Below are 16,586 nucleotides of genomic sequence, written 5' to 3' on the forward strand. Positions count from 1 at the left end.
TGCATGTGCTTGACTTTTTAAGAAACATCAACTGTTTCCCAAAGTGGCCGTACCTTTTTGCATTTCCACCAGCAATGTATGAAGGTTCCAGTTTCTCCACATCCTTGCCAACACTTGGTATTATCAATTTGTTTGATTTTAGCCATTCTAGTAGGTGTATAGTCATCTATTCTTATTCACCCTACCCCCTTCCCCAGCCCTAGGCAACCACTAACCTGCTATCTATCTCTGTCGATCTGCTTATGAGTATAAATGGAATTATAAAATATGTGGTCCTTTGCAATTGGCTTCTTACACTTAGCATCATGTTTTCAAGGTTCATTCGTGTTTTAGCATGAATCAGTACTTTATCTCTTTTTATTGAAGAATAATATCCCATTGTTTGTATACCACATTTTATGTATTCATGGACATTCGGGTTGTTTCCACTTAGTGGCTATTACAGTGCTGCTATAAGCATTCATGTACAAGGTCTGTGCAATGTCTGTTTTCATTTTTCTCTAGAGTGGAATTGCAGGGTCATTTGGTAATTCTATGTTTAATTGTTTGAGGAACTACCAAATTGTTTTCTGAAGTGGCAGCACCGTTTTATATTCTCACCAGCAGTGTATGAGGGTTTCAACTTCTCGGCATCCTCATCAACACTTATTATGTGTCTTCTTGATTATTCCTATCCTAGAAGCTGTGAAGAGGTATCTCACTGTAGTTTTGATTTGCATTTCCCTAATGACTAGTGATACTGAGCATCTTTTTATGTACTTGTTGGCCATCTGTATATCTTCTTTGGAGAAGGTTCTATTCAGATTCTTTGGCCATATTTTAATTGGGTTGTCTTTTTATTATTTTTTAAATTTATTCTTTTACCGTGATACAATATACATGACATAAAATTTACCATTTTAACCTTTTTAAACCATACAGTTCTGTGGCATTAAGTACAAAGGGTCGTGCAACCATCACCCTTAACCATCGCCAGAAATTTTTCATCTTCCCCAACTGAAACTCTATCCATTCAACAATAACTGCTCATTCTCCCCTTCCCCTCCCCGCTGGAAACCACAATTCTGCTTAAAGTCTTTATAAATTTGACTACTTTAGGTGCCTCATATAAGTGGAATCATTCAGTATTTGTCCTTTTTGTGACTGGCTTTCACTTAGCATAGTATCTTCAAGGTTCATTCATGTTGAAGCATCTATCAGAATTTTCTTTCTGAGGCTGAATAAAATTTCATTGTATGTATACACCACATTTTGTTTCTCCACTCATCTGTCCATGGACACTTGGATTGCTTCCACTTTTTGGCTATTGTGAATAATGCTACTATGAACACGGTTGCACAAGTATCTCTTCAAGTCCCTGCTTTCAAGCCCCTGTTCTTTGGGGATATACCCACAAGTGGAATTGCTGAATCATATTGTAATTCTTTGTTTAATTTTTTGAGGAATCACCATGCCATTTTCCACAGTGGCTGCACCATTTTATACCCCCCCCAACAATGCACAAGTGTTCCAGTTTCTCCACATCCTCACCAACTCTTGTTATTTTCTCAGTTTGTTTTGTCTGATTGTTTTTTTATAATAGCCATCCTAATGAGTATGAATTGGTGTCTCATTATAGTTTTGATTTGCACTTCCTAATGATTAGTAATATTGAGCATCTTTTCCGTGCTTATCAGCCATTTGTGTATCATTTGTGTTTTTTTTAATATCTATTCAAATCCTTTGTTCCTGTTTAAAATTGGATCATTTGGGTTTCTTGCTACTTTCTTTTGATTATCGAGTTGTAAGAGTTCTTTAAATATTCTAGAGTCAAGTCCCTTATCAGATATATGATTTGCAAAAATTTTCTTCCATTCTTTTGGTTGCTTTTTACTATCTGGAGTCCTTTATTCAAAGTGTCCTGTGAAGTAAAAAAGAATTTAATTTTTATGAAGTCCAGTTTATCTTTTTTTCCATTGGCTGCTTGTGCTTTTGGTGCCATAGGTAAGAACTAGTGCAGAATCCAAGGTCACAAAGATTTATATCTACGTTTTCTTCTAATTGTTTATAGTTTCAGTTCTTACATTTAGGTCTTTGATCAATTTTGAATTTTTTTTTTATATGGCACGTGGTAAGGGTCCAACTTGATTCTTTGGCATGTGAATATCCAGTTTTCTCAACACCATTTGCTGAAAATACTATACTTCCCCACTGAAGTCCACTTGCACACTTGTCAAAAATCAGTTGACTATAAATATGAGGGCTTATTTCTGGACTCTCAATTTTATTCTGTTGATCGATTATGTCCAGCCTTATGCCAGTACCACACTACCTTGATTGCTGTTGTTCTGTAGTAAGTTTTGAAATTGGGAAGTGTGAATCCTCCAACTTTGTTCTTTTTCCAGGATTGTTTTGGTTTCTCTTGGTCCCTTGAATTTCCATATGAGTTTTAGGATCAGCTGATAATTGTTTTCTAATAAGCCAGCTGGGATTTAACAGGAATTGAGTTGACTCTGTAGGTCAATTTGGGCAGTATTGCTATCTTAGCAACAGTAAGTCTTCCAATCCATGAACACGGGATATCTTTTCATTTATTTAAAACTTAAAAAAAATTTTAACAATGTTCTGTAGTCTTCAGGGTACAAGTTTTGCACTGCTTTCATTATTTCTAAATATTTTATTCCTTTTTTTGAAGCTATTCTAAATTGAATCATTTTCTTAATTCCAATTTTAATTCCATGCTACTCTTAACCACAGCAAACCCAATAACTGGGCTTCGTTCCTTGATTAAGAAAGAAAGTTTCAGATGAAGAATCTCAATTCATTCTGAAATGCTTATGCCTGGACCCAAGGAAAAAGTTACAAATTGATTCAATGTGTTTTAAAGATCTCAGATGATAAGACTAAAACACATCTGGACACCCTAAGTACATGCATCTAATATGCAGATTGAGAAGGAACAGAAATAGGAATACACTAGCATGATGGTACAGCTTCCTGGAAGTGCAGCTGTAGTAGCTACAGAAATGAGAGAGGTCATGAGGTCACAGGGATGGCACAGCAGCCAGTAGCCTTTCCCACAGTGGTACCCCAGTGACCTTGGGCAAGGGCTTCACCTCTGTACCCCCTCAGTGTGCACATCTTTAAAATGGGAATAATAACACTGTTTGCAGAGTGGTCTTCAAATTGGGGTGTCCATACTCCATTAGTACACAAACTACCGTCATGCAAAAAGGAAACATAAGAACTTCTATTTGTTTATTCACGTCACTCCACTCATTTGTATTTTTATTTATGCTTTATAAGTGTACATAGTGTAACGGGATGGTGGTGTATTTGCATATTTTACATTGAATTAGCAAACACTATTTGTTGGTTCATGCTCAAACAGTTTTTTACTGATGGAGACTCTTGACTTAAAGCCAGTGCTCAGCAAACGTTAGCTATCTTCAAAATAATATTTATAATTGTCATAATATCATTGTAAGTCTAAAAGGATTCATTATACTATTTTGATTTATTTTCTTGCCACCATTGATGAGATTGTGAAATGCACAAAAGTCAAAGATCAAAATTATCAGAATGAATTACACAGCAACTCAACCATGAATAAATAACTTTTTATTATTATAATTTAAAAGTATAGGAAAATATTAAGGTCAAGAAAGAAGGAAAATAGATTTTAATTTTCATGTCCTTCATGTGTAAACGGTAAGCCCCCTAAAAAATATTTCCTACTGGACTAGAGTTAGGGTGTGCAGAATCCTTTTTTTTTTTTTTCCTGATTTTTAAATCTCTACTCATGTCAAACATAGGAGCCCCAAATTGTGGGAATTTCAGACATATCTCAGTTCTCCAAAGCAGCCAGGTCCAAGGTTTGGGCGTCTAATCTGGGAACGTCCTTCTCCAGCTGGGCCAGCTTCCCTGCCATTCTTCACAAGGACTGTGTGTATGGCACCAGACTTACTTTCCCAGAAGTGCTTCTGGGACCTCAGTCTGCACAAAGGGGCTGTTAAATGTGCTTCCCTCCTGCTGGCTCAGCTGACTCCCGTGCCTCAGGTCACACACAGCTCCTCGTTCCTATCAACTTTTCCCAAAGGAGCCCTGGGCTTCTGCAGGAGCCAGCACTTCCCTGGAACAGGAAGTTCTATTTACACTGTCTTGGAGCCCCATGCTCATCCATAAAAGGGAAAAGAGTCCTTTAGGAAAAGGGCAGGGTGCTTGGAAACTCTTTAAAAGTGAAAGCTTTGCAACCGGTTTCTGTTGTTTTACACTGTTGGTTGATACAATTTTTCAGAGTATAAAAATACGTGCTCTTTGGACTAGTTGAACCGTAAATCTGAAAGCTGACATGAAAAATAAACAAAAAATATGGGGAGGATGTCATGCGAACCCTCTAGAGTATACACCTAGAACAGTTATTTCTTTCTTTCTTTTTTTTAAAATTAATTTTTATTTTTGGCTGCGTTGGGCCTTCGTTGCTACGTGTGGGTTTTCTCTAGTTGCGGCGAGCGGGGGCTACTCTTCATTGTGGTACGCGAGTTTCTCATTGCGGTGGCTTCTCTTGTTGCGGAGCACAGGCTTTAGGCGCGTGGGCTTCAGTAGTTGTGGCTCGCGGGCTCTAGAACGCAGTCTCAGTAGTTGTGGCGCACGGGCTTAGCTGCTCCACGGCGTGTAGGATCTTTCCAGACCAGGGCTGGAAACTGTGTTCCCTGCATCGGCAGGTGTATTCTTAACCACTGTGCCACGAGGGAAGTCCCTAGAGCAGTTATTTCTTCCTTTAGCCTTCCAGAACATAATTCCAGTTTATATGTGAATGAATTATTCAATCATACTTTAAATGAGGAAGAAAGGCTACTAGACTTTGTTATGTCATGATGTTCAGTCTATGGATGGTCGTTACCAGTTTTCCATGCTGATGTCAAACATGTAAGTAGTCTTCCACCAGCTGATAGACACACTTAATGAGTGATCTGAATCCCCCAATTCAGCAAAAGGTATGCCAGGAAAAGAATGAATTGGGAGAGGGGGGCTTTAGGAATCAGAGCTCTTAGGGTATTTCATAATGGTCAATAATTATTTAATCATAATTTAAATTATTAAAAATAATTAACCAGACTAACTATTAATGGTAATTGTGAACAATTATTATGAATTGTTACAAAGCATTAAGTGCTTTACACATATAAACTCATTTAACCCTCATGATAACCTTGTGAATTATATACTATAAGAATTACAGCTAAGTAACTTGGTTAAAGTCATGGTACGTAGTGAAGCCAGGACATAAACCCTGGGTACCTAGTCCCATAGAGTGGTGCCCTAACCTTTACGCTCCACTGCCTCTTACACTCTGTGCCTGGCCGTGTTCTAAGCAATTTAGATACATTAGCACGTTCAATTTAAACGACACCAATAATGTGGTAGTTTCCATGCGAGAACATTCAGTCATTCTTCATTTATTCAGCACCTGCTAACACCTAGGACCACACCTAGAGCGAATGCAGTGATTCTGATGTCCTTGGGGCTGGAGAAAGAGGCTAAGAGGCCGGCATCCTCTGTGTGAGTCCCTCTGCATTCCTGGTCAGAGATGTATCCATCTATCCATCTATCCACCTACCCATCTTTCCATCTTCCCATCTTTCCATCTATCCATCTAACCATCTATCCATCTAACCATCTGTCCATCTGTCCACCTTTCCATCTAACCATCTTTCCATCTATTCATCTAACCATCTGCCCATCTGTCCATCTTTCCATCTATCCATCTATCCATCTGTCCATCTTTCCATCTACCCATCTATCCATCTAATCATCTATCTGTCTATCCATCTATACATCTTTCCAGCCCCATCTCCCCCACCTCCATCATCACCTCCTCCCCAGGCTTCTGCACAAGGTTCCCTGCATGAATCTGGGCACATGTTTTCACTGGCTGGAACGTGCTCCTTGCCTTTCAGCCACTCCACTTCACCCCTCAAACCCCAGCTTGGGCATCGCCATTCCAGACCCCTGCAGAGAGGGTTCATCTTCCTTCTTCCCTTGTGACCCCTGGGCCCTGCCGGCCTCACCAACTGCTGGTAGCGATGTATCACCGTTGCCTTTTCACAGGGCCAACCTGCAGGTCTGGAGAACAGAGCTGGGTCTTATGGAACCATGAAGTTCCACTACTGAACCCAGCGCCTCGCACAGAGTATGCAGTCAGTAAATGTGGAGTTGGTCTGTTAAACTGATGCTATCATCTTTGGAAGTTACTTTCTCCAAACCTGCAGGACTCTGGAGAAATTGTATCATGAAGAGAAGCAACCAGTAGGCCAATAGCTGAGAGATGCAAGGCTGAAGGGCGGTTTCTGTTTCTTGCTTTTCTAGCTGCCGCTACTATTGTGTAGATGACACAGGTCGAGGGTGGAAGGGACTGGGTAGAGAGGAAGGAGGGGAGGATGAAGGCGATAGCTGAGAGCCTAAAGTTTGGGAGAAAACAGTAATTTCCTCCCTTTGTAATCAAGTTTCTCAAATGAGTTGTCTGTAGCTGTCTTGTTGTTTTCTTCACCTTCTAGCACCTTCCATGTGGCTTTCTCAGGGGTCACCAATGACCTCCACATGGCTGCCACCGTAAACCACTTCTCCGTATCTTCGGGACCAGAGCAGGATTAAAGTAATTCTTCTTTAGAGGAGGAACGGCCACTCGGTTGTATCAAGAGGAGAGGAAAACTAGGACAGGTGCAGGTGATGGTACAGATTTGGCGGCCCAAAATCCAAGAGATCTTGTCTGATATTTCTATGTTTTATGAAACAAAAATGAAAACCAAAGTCAACGAAGGAGAGGTGGGGCATATTTGAGGTTGAAGGAAATGACAGAAAATGTTTGAAAAGTTTTTCGGAGGCTGGAGTGTAAGCAGCCCACAGAAGCACGGTGAGATTGCCCGCAAAAGGGGCCCCCCTGAGGTTGGTGGTCCAGGGTGCGTAGTGATGCCAGTGTGCGTGGCTGGGGACCTTTCCTCCAGCAGTGCCCAGCTGCCAGGTGCAAGGACAGACGGTGAGTATAGTCGCGTTCATCCCACCTCAACTTTGCCAGGCATGTGCAAGAAAAAATAGGGCACGTGAGCTTAGAGCCTGCAAAAAGTGGTGGCTGGAGGAGCCACAGCATCCGACCTGAATTCTGGCAAAGTTAACAGAGGAGCGACCCACAAACAGGGAGATGGCGCAGAGCGTGGATGGCGCCCCGCGGTCGAAGGACGGTGCTGGCGGGAATCTCTGCCCGAGAAGAGGTAGGAACAGGCTTTGCGACCAGCAAGGAGGATGTCTGAATTCGTGATTTTGGAGGTGGAGCAGTTTCAAGAGATAATGTGGTTCAGACTTCACATTCTGCACCGTGAGAACAGGAAGCCGTGAATATTAGAGAATAAGGTCACTGGGTCACGGAGCTAAGAGGTCACGGGGTCAGATGTGTCAGAACGACGGCAAACGCCAGGAAGAGATGGAAGAATCAGGTTCTGAGTCTCTCCTGAAGGGCAGTGAGTGGCCAGGAGAGGTCTCAGCCGAGCCCTCCGTCCCAACGTTCAGTTGTTTGGGCAGTGGGGGCGGGTGCAGGCTGGCCTTGACATTGCCTTGGTTGTCCATTTCCCTCTGAGAGCGCCTCTACGCGTCCAAGGCGGTAGCCGAGCTCACCTCTTGCCTTCCACATGCAGGCTTTATCTACTCTTCTTCTTTTTTGTTTTTGTTTGTTTGTTTGTTTGTTTTTGCGGTACGGGGGCCTCTCACTGTTGTGGCCTCTCCTGTTGCGGAGCACAGGCTCCGGACGCGCAGGCTCAGCGGCCATGGCTCACGGGCCCAGCCGCTCCACGGCATGTGGGATCTTCGCGGACCGGGGCTCGAACCCGTGTCCCCTGCATCGGCAGGCGGACTCTCAACCACTGCACCACCAGGGAAGCCCTTTATCTACTCTTCTAATCTGCCTCTTGAAACCTTCTTAGCTATGAGAATCTGCTGCTCAAGTTAAAGGGAGGAATAAAAGTATAAAAAAAAATAATGTAAGTGGTGCAGCATTTCCTGTTTAAAATTAGAAAAGCCACTGCTTCTCAAACTAGATGTGTCTGCAGCCAAAAAAATGGGGTCATATAAATTTCGAAGAAAAATGGGCAGTGGAATTTGCTCGTGCGAGAGTGAGCTTGGTGGTGCAGGAGGAGAGGGGGAAGCTCCACGGGGAGGCGCATAAGACAGACTGCCCCCTCCTGAGCACACCGTGTCCTCTGGAAGCCCGGTGGAGTGATCAGGCTGCTCACGGCACTGTACCATTTCCTAGCCCACATCAAGCAAGCTGGAGTGAGTCCAGCTTGAACTGAGGAGGCTGAAGAACGTTTTTTATTTGATATCATATCACTTTAGGATCAGGCAACTCCCAAACAGATTTCCTCTGTGATGAAATATCTTTTTTCCTTTAAAAAGTTGCAATTTCTTAGTAAAGATTACTCAGCTAGTCCTTACCATAACCCATGAAGACAATATGTATTTTTAGTTTTTGTCTTAACAGCAAGGAAACTCACTCAAAGATGGAAAATGATTTCACTAAGGCCATCCAGTGAGTCAGGCCCAGCACTGAGCTGGACAAATTAGGCATCCCAGGTCTCAGCTATCAAACTTCTAGGTCCTGCTAATAATCTGAGACAAAAGAGAAGCACTCTTACAGCATCTTTGGAAAGTAATTTTTTTTTTTTTTTTTTGCGGTACGCGGGCCTCTCACTGCTGTGGCCTCTCCCATTGCGGAGCACAGGCTCCGGACGCGCAGGTCCAGCGGCCATGGCTCACGGGCCCAGCCGCTCCGCGGCATGTGGGATCCTCCCGGACCGGGGCACGAACCCGTTCCCCTGCATCGCGGCAGGCGGACTCTCAACCACTGCGCCACCAGGGAAGCCCTGGAAAGTAATTTTAATGCCAAGTTTTGTGATTAGACTACATGGCACCCTTTCCCATGGAAAAGCTCTACTCAGCACCCTGGTAAGGAGGACAGGACAGGAGGGGACAGGTGTGAGGAACAGAGCACAACACACAGGATGCAGTAGCTGCTCAATAAAAAAAGGGCCCCTGGCAGTCCCGGCACCCATTTTCTAGACAACAGATGTGATTCTCGGCGTCCTCGTTTATCGAGCGCCTCACGAGGCCCGGCCCTGGGATGCAGCCCGGCAATGATCGGCTTAGTCTCTCCCCGATGTATCAGCTGACGATACCTCATCCTGATAAGGCGGCGACTCACCAAAGTTGTGACAGAGGCGCTCGTAGAATAGGGAGCTAGTCCTGGGTTCTGGGCGCGCTGAATCCTGCTTATCGATGAAATGCAGTAAACACATCAGCTGGACCTATTTCCCGAATACAGGGTGACGCTTCTGTTATTTAAAGATGTAAAAAATGCTGGAGACTTGAGAAAAGAGGCCATGGAAGGTGCCATTGATGGCTCATTAATAAATCCTACAGTGATTGTCGATGCATTTCAGATACTTGTGGCAGCAAACAAAGCAGTTCACCTCTACAAACTGGGAAGAATGAAGACAAGAACTCTATCTACTGAAATTATTTTCAATCTTTCCCCAAATAACAATATTTCAGAGGCCTTGAAAAAATGTGGTATCTCGGCAAATGACACTTCATTTCTGATTGCTTATAGTGAAGAGGGAGAAAAACAAATAAATCATGAATACCTAATATCTCAGGTAGAAGGTCATCAAGTTTCTCTCAAAAATCTCCCTGAAACAACAAATATTACGGAAGTCAAAAAGATATATAAACTATCTTCACGAGAAGAAAGTATTGGGACATTATTGGATGGTATCGTTTGCAGAATGTCAACAAAAGATGCTTTGTGAAATGACAGAAATATTAAACTTTTTCAGCAATTATAAAAAAAAAAGGCCCCCTGCTGCTGCCCTGCCCACCAGTCTCTCTCCTCCCGTGGCATCCCCCGCAGCGAGGCTGGACTCCAGGGGTGACAGTCCTCCCCACCCAGTCTATCTTCAACACTGACCTGACCTCATCCTGGTCCAGCTCCTATGCAGCAACGAGCGAGCCAAGAATCCGGGCTGTGCTTTATCACTCTCCATGCTGAGGCTGCTACCCACATGTGTATTTTTCTCCTAACTACACATGTGAGAATCTAGTTCTGCCTAAGGGGCTTAGTTATTAATTCACTCAGAAAAACAAAAACAAAAAACTACATTGTCAGCAGAGCACTCTTACATGAAGAGGCTGAATTCCCCAAGCTCTGCCCAAACCAGTAGCATCTCACACACAGCTAGAAAGTCTGCCTCAGATTAAATGTCACTGATCATCGCTGAAGGGATTCTAATCTTTCTCATTTCTTTTTTTAAATCCTTTTTTTTGGGGCCACGCAGCATGTGGGATCTTAATCCCCCAACCAGGGATCGAACCCGTGCCCCCTGGATTGGAAGCGTGGAGTCTTACCCACTGTACCGCCAGGGAAGTCCTGTAAATTCTATTTTAACGGCACACACATCTCTCTAGGTCTGACTCTTACAGATGCTGTGACAATGGCAATATGTGTATAATGAAGATATTCCCCAAGTTATTTTATGGCCTATTTCTTTTAAATGAGGTAGTTCTTTCATTCTATACCATGTTGTTTAGAAATAGGATTGTATCTGTGCCTCTTTTTAAAGTTCAGTAGGTCTCTTGCTTAGAAAAGATATTACATAATCACTAAAAGAAGAAAGTTTAGTTCTTCAGTTCAGAATCCCTGAATTTTAATATAACAATAAGGTGAGTAGCTTCTCCCTTCTGAACAGAAGAGTAAAAAAACCTCTGTGGTACTTTTTTAAAAAATGGACATATTTCTTACTTTTAAAAAAGGCGCTCTGGTGTTTGAGGAAAATAATAGATTGTGAATTTCCCCATTTAATTTTAATACAGTTTCATAAACTAACGAAAAGCACTGTGATTAGTTTTAGAGCGAAACAGCACTAGGAGTGTACACTACAGGCCCAAGGTTAGAAAGTATTCTGCTAAAACAGCACCACGTGGGCCGCTAATATTACCAGCATGGCGTCCCGAACAGGCGCGGGTCTGAGCCTCACCAGCCTCCAGGGGACACAGAGCAATGAAGAGCCACCCCCACCCCGAGGCGGCAGCGCGGGTCTTCAAGTAGGGGGGTGCCGCCCCCTGCCCCCCACCGCTGCCCCCCGCCGCTGCCCCTGGACCACAGCCCTCGCCTTCCCCTCGCTCACAGGCCATCGCTGGGGCTTGTGCAAACCCAGGCCTCCCAGGGGGCCGGGGAGGCGGGAAGCTCCTCCCCCAGGGCCCAGCTGGACCCCACTGGCCCCTTGATCTCCCGCCTCTCGGAGGGGACTGGAGCTTCACCTCTGCTCACTCCTCGAGAGTTCGTCCCAGCGCAGTCCTGGGCCAGTTCCCACTCCGTAGCCCGTGCCTGCGCATCTGGGGCCCTACCAGAGCTGCCCTCGCTGCCCAGAGCGCACGCCCGTCCGTCTTCGTCGTCCCTCTCAGAGCCCTCTTAGCAAATGCAACACACCCCGAACCGGAGCCCACGTGCTCCCCCCTCCCAGCCTGCTCCTGCTGGGGTTGGGGGAGGCGCCTCATGCACCCCCAGGAAGAGCCGCTGGGAGAGGTGCCACCCGACACCATCCACGAGGTGCGGGCCTCCATCTCCGCCGAGGAGGCCGTCGGGATGCACATCAGGGTGGACGCCTGGGGACCACCCAACTCCTGACCTGCTTCCCTCCTGCGAGGCGCTCCTCCCTCTCCGTCCTCTTGCCTCCCCGCGGCCAGGGCGCAGCCTCAGGATAAAGTCCAACCCCTGACCACGGGGCCGGGGTCCACAGTCACTCTCCCCGCCGCCGGAGATGCTCACGCCGGGTCTCACCCTGTTTCATACCCTCGCCTGCCCCTCTTTCCTCCGGGACTTTCCCCTGCTGGTGCCATTCAGGATGGGCATCTCCTCTTCCAGCAAAATTTCTCTAACCCCGTTGCCCAAGCCCAGGCCCGGGCGAGGTGCCTTTCTGGGACCCACCACGCGACGCTTACCCGGTTACCCAGGTCGTAGCCGCCACCCTACCACACGAGACCCACTTTGTCATCATTCTCCTCCACTAGACTGTGGTGAAAAGTGGGTCTGAGTCCTGATCTGCTTGGCCCCTATTTCCCTTCTCTCCCCTGTACCTGCCTTTCTCCGGGGCATCTGCACATTTCCCATTTCTCCTGTGTCTGAGGAAGGACGAGCTAAGCCTGCTCGCGCCCTGCTATCTGCAAAGTAAACAGTAGGTGCCAATTAAGCCTGCACAGCGCCTCACTGCTCCGTTTCCACTGGCTCGACTCTTGCTTGCTGAGCGTGAATAAAATGAAATGGGCTCGTTTGCTTCTGGCACCCTCTCAAATGTTGTGGTGCCCTTATAAAAACAGCACATATTTAGCATTTAAAAAAAAATCTGACAAATGCAAGTGAGAAAACAAAAATCATCCACAATTCTAATTAAAAGTTGAAAATATTTTTATAGTTATTTTTCAAATTGTGAGTTTCTTTGCTTTTTATTATGGCTGTATGCTATGAGTACTCTGTTCAATATTCTTGCCTATTTACGTGCATTGACATCTTTTCTGTTGATTTCCAATCTGAGGCTAAAGAAAAGGCAGTCTTGAGGTCTTCCCTTGGCTGTGTGGAGAGCTCCTTACGTAACTAGGGGAAGACACTTCAGTAGTTGTGAGGGTACCATCAGAAAGTAACCGACTTCCTGGGCTTCCTTGGTGGTGCAGTGGTTGGGAATCCTCCTGCCAATGCAGGGGACATGGGTTCGAGCCCTGGTCCAGGAAGATCCCACATACCGCGGAGCAACTAAGCCCGTGTGCCACAACTACTGAGCCTGTGCTCTAGAGCCCACGAGGCACAACTACTGAGCCCGCGAGCCACAACTGCTGAAGCCCATGAACTCTAGGGCCCACGTGCTACAACTACTGAAGCCCACACACTTAGAGCCCGTGCTCTGCAACAAGAGAAGCCACCGCAATGAGAAACCGGTGCACCACAATGAAGAGTAGACCCCGCTCGCTGCAACTAGAGAGAGCCCGCACACAGCAACAAAGACCCAACGCAGCCAAAAATAAATAAACGTAAAAAAAAATGCTTAGAGATGAGCAGAAGATTTGTTAAAAGAAAGAAAGAAAGAAAGAAAATAACTGACTTCCAGACATTTGGGAAATTAGAAAAGGGAATCTTTTGCCTCCATTTACCACTGGCTTTTGTGTTTCAAGATTTTCTTGCAACCTTGACTAAAAGAATGCATAGTAAATACTCACAAATCAGAGAATGGCAGGAAATAAAGGTCAGACATATCAGGAATAAGAAGAATATGCTTTTACCTATTATTACTTACTCTTGCTTTGAAAAGAAAAACAGCTTCGCTTGTTTCTTTATAAATCTTCATGTAATACTGTATACTTTTTGTACAATTGAACTATGAGATCTTTTGTATCTAGATCAGGAAGTGTGATTTGATTCAAGTGAGATTTTAGAAAAATTCCTGTCGGGTAAATGAGAAGATAAAGTGTGCACACCACCTCTTAGGATGACGGTGTGATACTTCTGTTTAATCCAGAGTTGCCTCAGCATTTATTATAGAAACGCTTTGAGCCAGGTTCATATTTTGACACTTCTCTCATTTTGCCAGAATCCCAAAGAGAAGTTAAAAGATTTCTCCAAGGGCAAACAGCTTCAGAATTAGAAAGCTCATCTTGTTTTAAACTTTTTTTTTATTGTGGTAAAAACACATAACATAAAAATCATCTCAACCATTTTAAGTATACAGTTCTGTAGTGTTCAGTATATTCATATTGATGTGCAACAGTGCTTTTTCATCTTACAAAACTGAAGCTCTGTCCCCTCTAAGCAACCACTTGCATTTTCCTGCCCCAGAGCCCCTGGTACTCACCCTCTGCTTTCTGTTTCCATGTGTCTGACTAGCTTAGAAACCTCATATGACTGGAATCATACATGTTTGTGCTGTGTCTCGCTTATTTCACTTAGCATAATATCCTCAAGGTTCCTCCATGTTGTAGTGTGTGTCAGAATTTCTTTCTTTTTTTAAGGTCATAATACCCCATTGTATGGCCGGACCACATTTTGGCGGGAAGGCACCTAGAGCACTTAGAGAAGCCTTCCTGCAGGAGGTGCTACCTAAACAGAGTCTCAACATTGGGAGTTAGGCAGACGCAAGACCCTTCTCCAGACAATCTGGGACTGAAGTGAGAACATTTCCTAAACCAACATTTTCCAAGCTTTTCCTTGGCAGGTAGGCTAAAGCCCAGTGTATACAACAGATCAAATGTGCACAGTCTCTCCTGCGGGGAAAGAGAGAGGCAGAAACCTCAGCCTTGGCTTCTGCCTCCCCCTTTTCATTGACTACGGCCATGGTTAACCTCATGATGGCACGAGCGTGGTGGATGCTGACTTGCACATGGGGCACAAGGGGCTTCTCTGGTGCTTGATCTGATTACACAGACGTGTTCAATCTGGTGAAATTCATCAGGCTGCCCCGGAGGACATTATGCTCAATGAAGTAAGCCAGGTACAAAAGGACAAATACTGCATGATTCCACTGGTACGACTCATACCTAGGGTGGTCAGATTCAGAGAGACAAAGAAAGATGGTGGCTGCCCAGACCTGTGGCGGGGGAGGGGGACAGTGAGTGTTTCATGGTTGTGGGCTTTCATTTGGGGAAGATGAAAAGCTTCTGGAGGTGAATGGTGGTGTGGATGCAAAACCATGTGAACGTACTTAATGCCATCGAGATATTCACCCTAACATGGTTAAAATAGTACATTTTGTGCTATGTATACTTTTACCACAATTTTATTTGAAAAGAGAAAAATATTAATCAGGCTGTATATTTATGGTTTGCACACTTCTCTACCTACAAAAGTTGTTTTTAAAAAAACCTACCCAAAGCCTACTTGTAATCGCTCTCTGGAAACTTTCAAAGCACGGTGTTTTTCCATTCGTTGGACTGGCAAAATATTTCTATTTCGTGAAGGACTAAAGGAGAGTTCCTGCTTTTTCATCTCACCTCCAAAGTCAAAAAGAACCAAGATTTGACAACCTTGGTGACTCCCCCCCGACTGCTATTTCCTGAAGTTTGTCAGAGGCTATTTCTGGTTCTGTTTAGATTTCCCTCCTCCAAAATGGCCCTTGCTGGCAGGCACGGCTCCAGTAATGAGGAGACTGTGCTCTCACCCTGGTTTCCTCTCTGTGAGGGACCCCGGGCTTACACCATCATGTAGTGATGTCCAGGGTCAAGCTTTCAAAGGTTCCGTGATTGTCAGGAAAACTTCTTCAGCTGAATGAGTTTTTTAAACTTCCCTGTCAGCAGAAAAAAATCCTTCTGAAATAAATTATTCACTTTGGGCATGGAAATCAAGGGAAAATGTTAGAAGATATTTATTTAAGATAATACTGCTGACTTATCATGATAATTGACTTAAGAAAACATTCATGAGCCACTTCTTGAAATGAAAAATCACTTGTTCTTGAACAATGTAAGTTTTGGTGAAGGTTCATAACTACGTAACAGTTACACTAATTATAAAGAACTATTTATTTGGAATTATTTAGATTGGCTACAATTATGATCCAAAATGGCACCATCCAAACAGATTTTAATTAGGGAGGATTTTGTGTGTGTATGTAGTCTTAATTCTCTTGGTTGATAAAAAGTAGGAAAAAATAATTGTGAGTTGTTTAAAACCCTATTTACTGAAATGCTGACTTGGATGTTTCTTAATTGTCTAAGTCAAAAAAATAGCCAGGGAGTTAAAAATCCAGACTGTTTTAAGGGCGAACTCCCTTTGTCGTCTGTATTCGGTAAAATAATATTTTTAATTTAATTTTTACGATATTTAAAAATATTTGCCATGTCGATATAGTATCATATGTGCTTTCTGAGTTTTTAGTATGAAAATGAATTCATAGGCTATTTCTGTGTCAGTACATATGTCCTGAAACCATAAGAACTATTCAGATTTACAAGACCATCTACTAAAGCTACATTTTTACCAGGTGTGTAAAATTACTCTCCTTTATTTTTAAGTTCAAGTTGACCATGCATTGAGAAGACCTCCACTGATTCTGCATCTAGTTGAGTGCACTTAAATGATCTCTAAAAAGTTTGAAGGTTTATTAGCCAAACAATTTTTGGAGTACGTCAAGAGTTACTTTTATTTTCCTCTGACTTTATTGGGTGTATATATATATATATATATTTTGGCCACACAGCTGTGGGATCTTAGTTCCCTGACCAGGGATCGAACTCACGCCCATGGCAGTGAAAGCACAGAGTCTTAACCACTGTACCGCCAGCCAGGACATTCCCTACTGGGTGTTTCATTAATAGTAATACACTCAGATGTCAGTCAAATCTTTATGCTGTGCATCTTATACAGTGCTGTATGTCAATTATATCTCAATAAAACTGGAAGAAAATAATAATAATACAGAGTCCTATCTCACATTCATTGAGCATTTTCTATTTTCCAGGCACTATTCTTGCACTTTACATTTACAATCTCATTTAATCCTCACGTTAGCCCTGGGGGATGA

At 43.8% G+C, this 16,586-nt stretch overlaps 1 pseudogene; it reads left to right on the plus strand.

Annotated features, from left to right (window-relative positions):
• The first annotated feature begins 9,308 nt into the window (after positions 1-9,308).
• LOC111165834 (EKC/KEOPS complex subunit TPRKB pseudogene) lies at positions 9,309-10,033 on the plus strand (annotated as a pseudogene).
• The last annotated feature ends 6,553 nt before the right edge of the window (positions 10,034-16,586 follow it).

The sequence above is a fragment of the Delphinapterus leucas genome, chromosome 17 (assembly GCF_059928025.1).
Source record: "Delphinapterus leucas isolate spDelLeu-1000000601 "Yukka" chromosome 17, BTC_Dleu_Yukka2, whole genome shotgun sequence".
In the NCBI taxonomy this organism is placed as follows: Eukaryota; Metazoa; Chordata; class Mammalia; order Artiodactyla; family Monodontidae; genus Delphinapterus; species Delphinapterus leucas.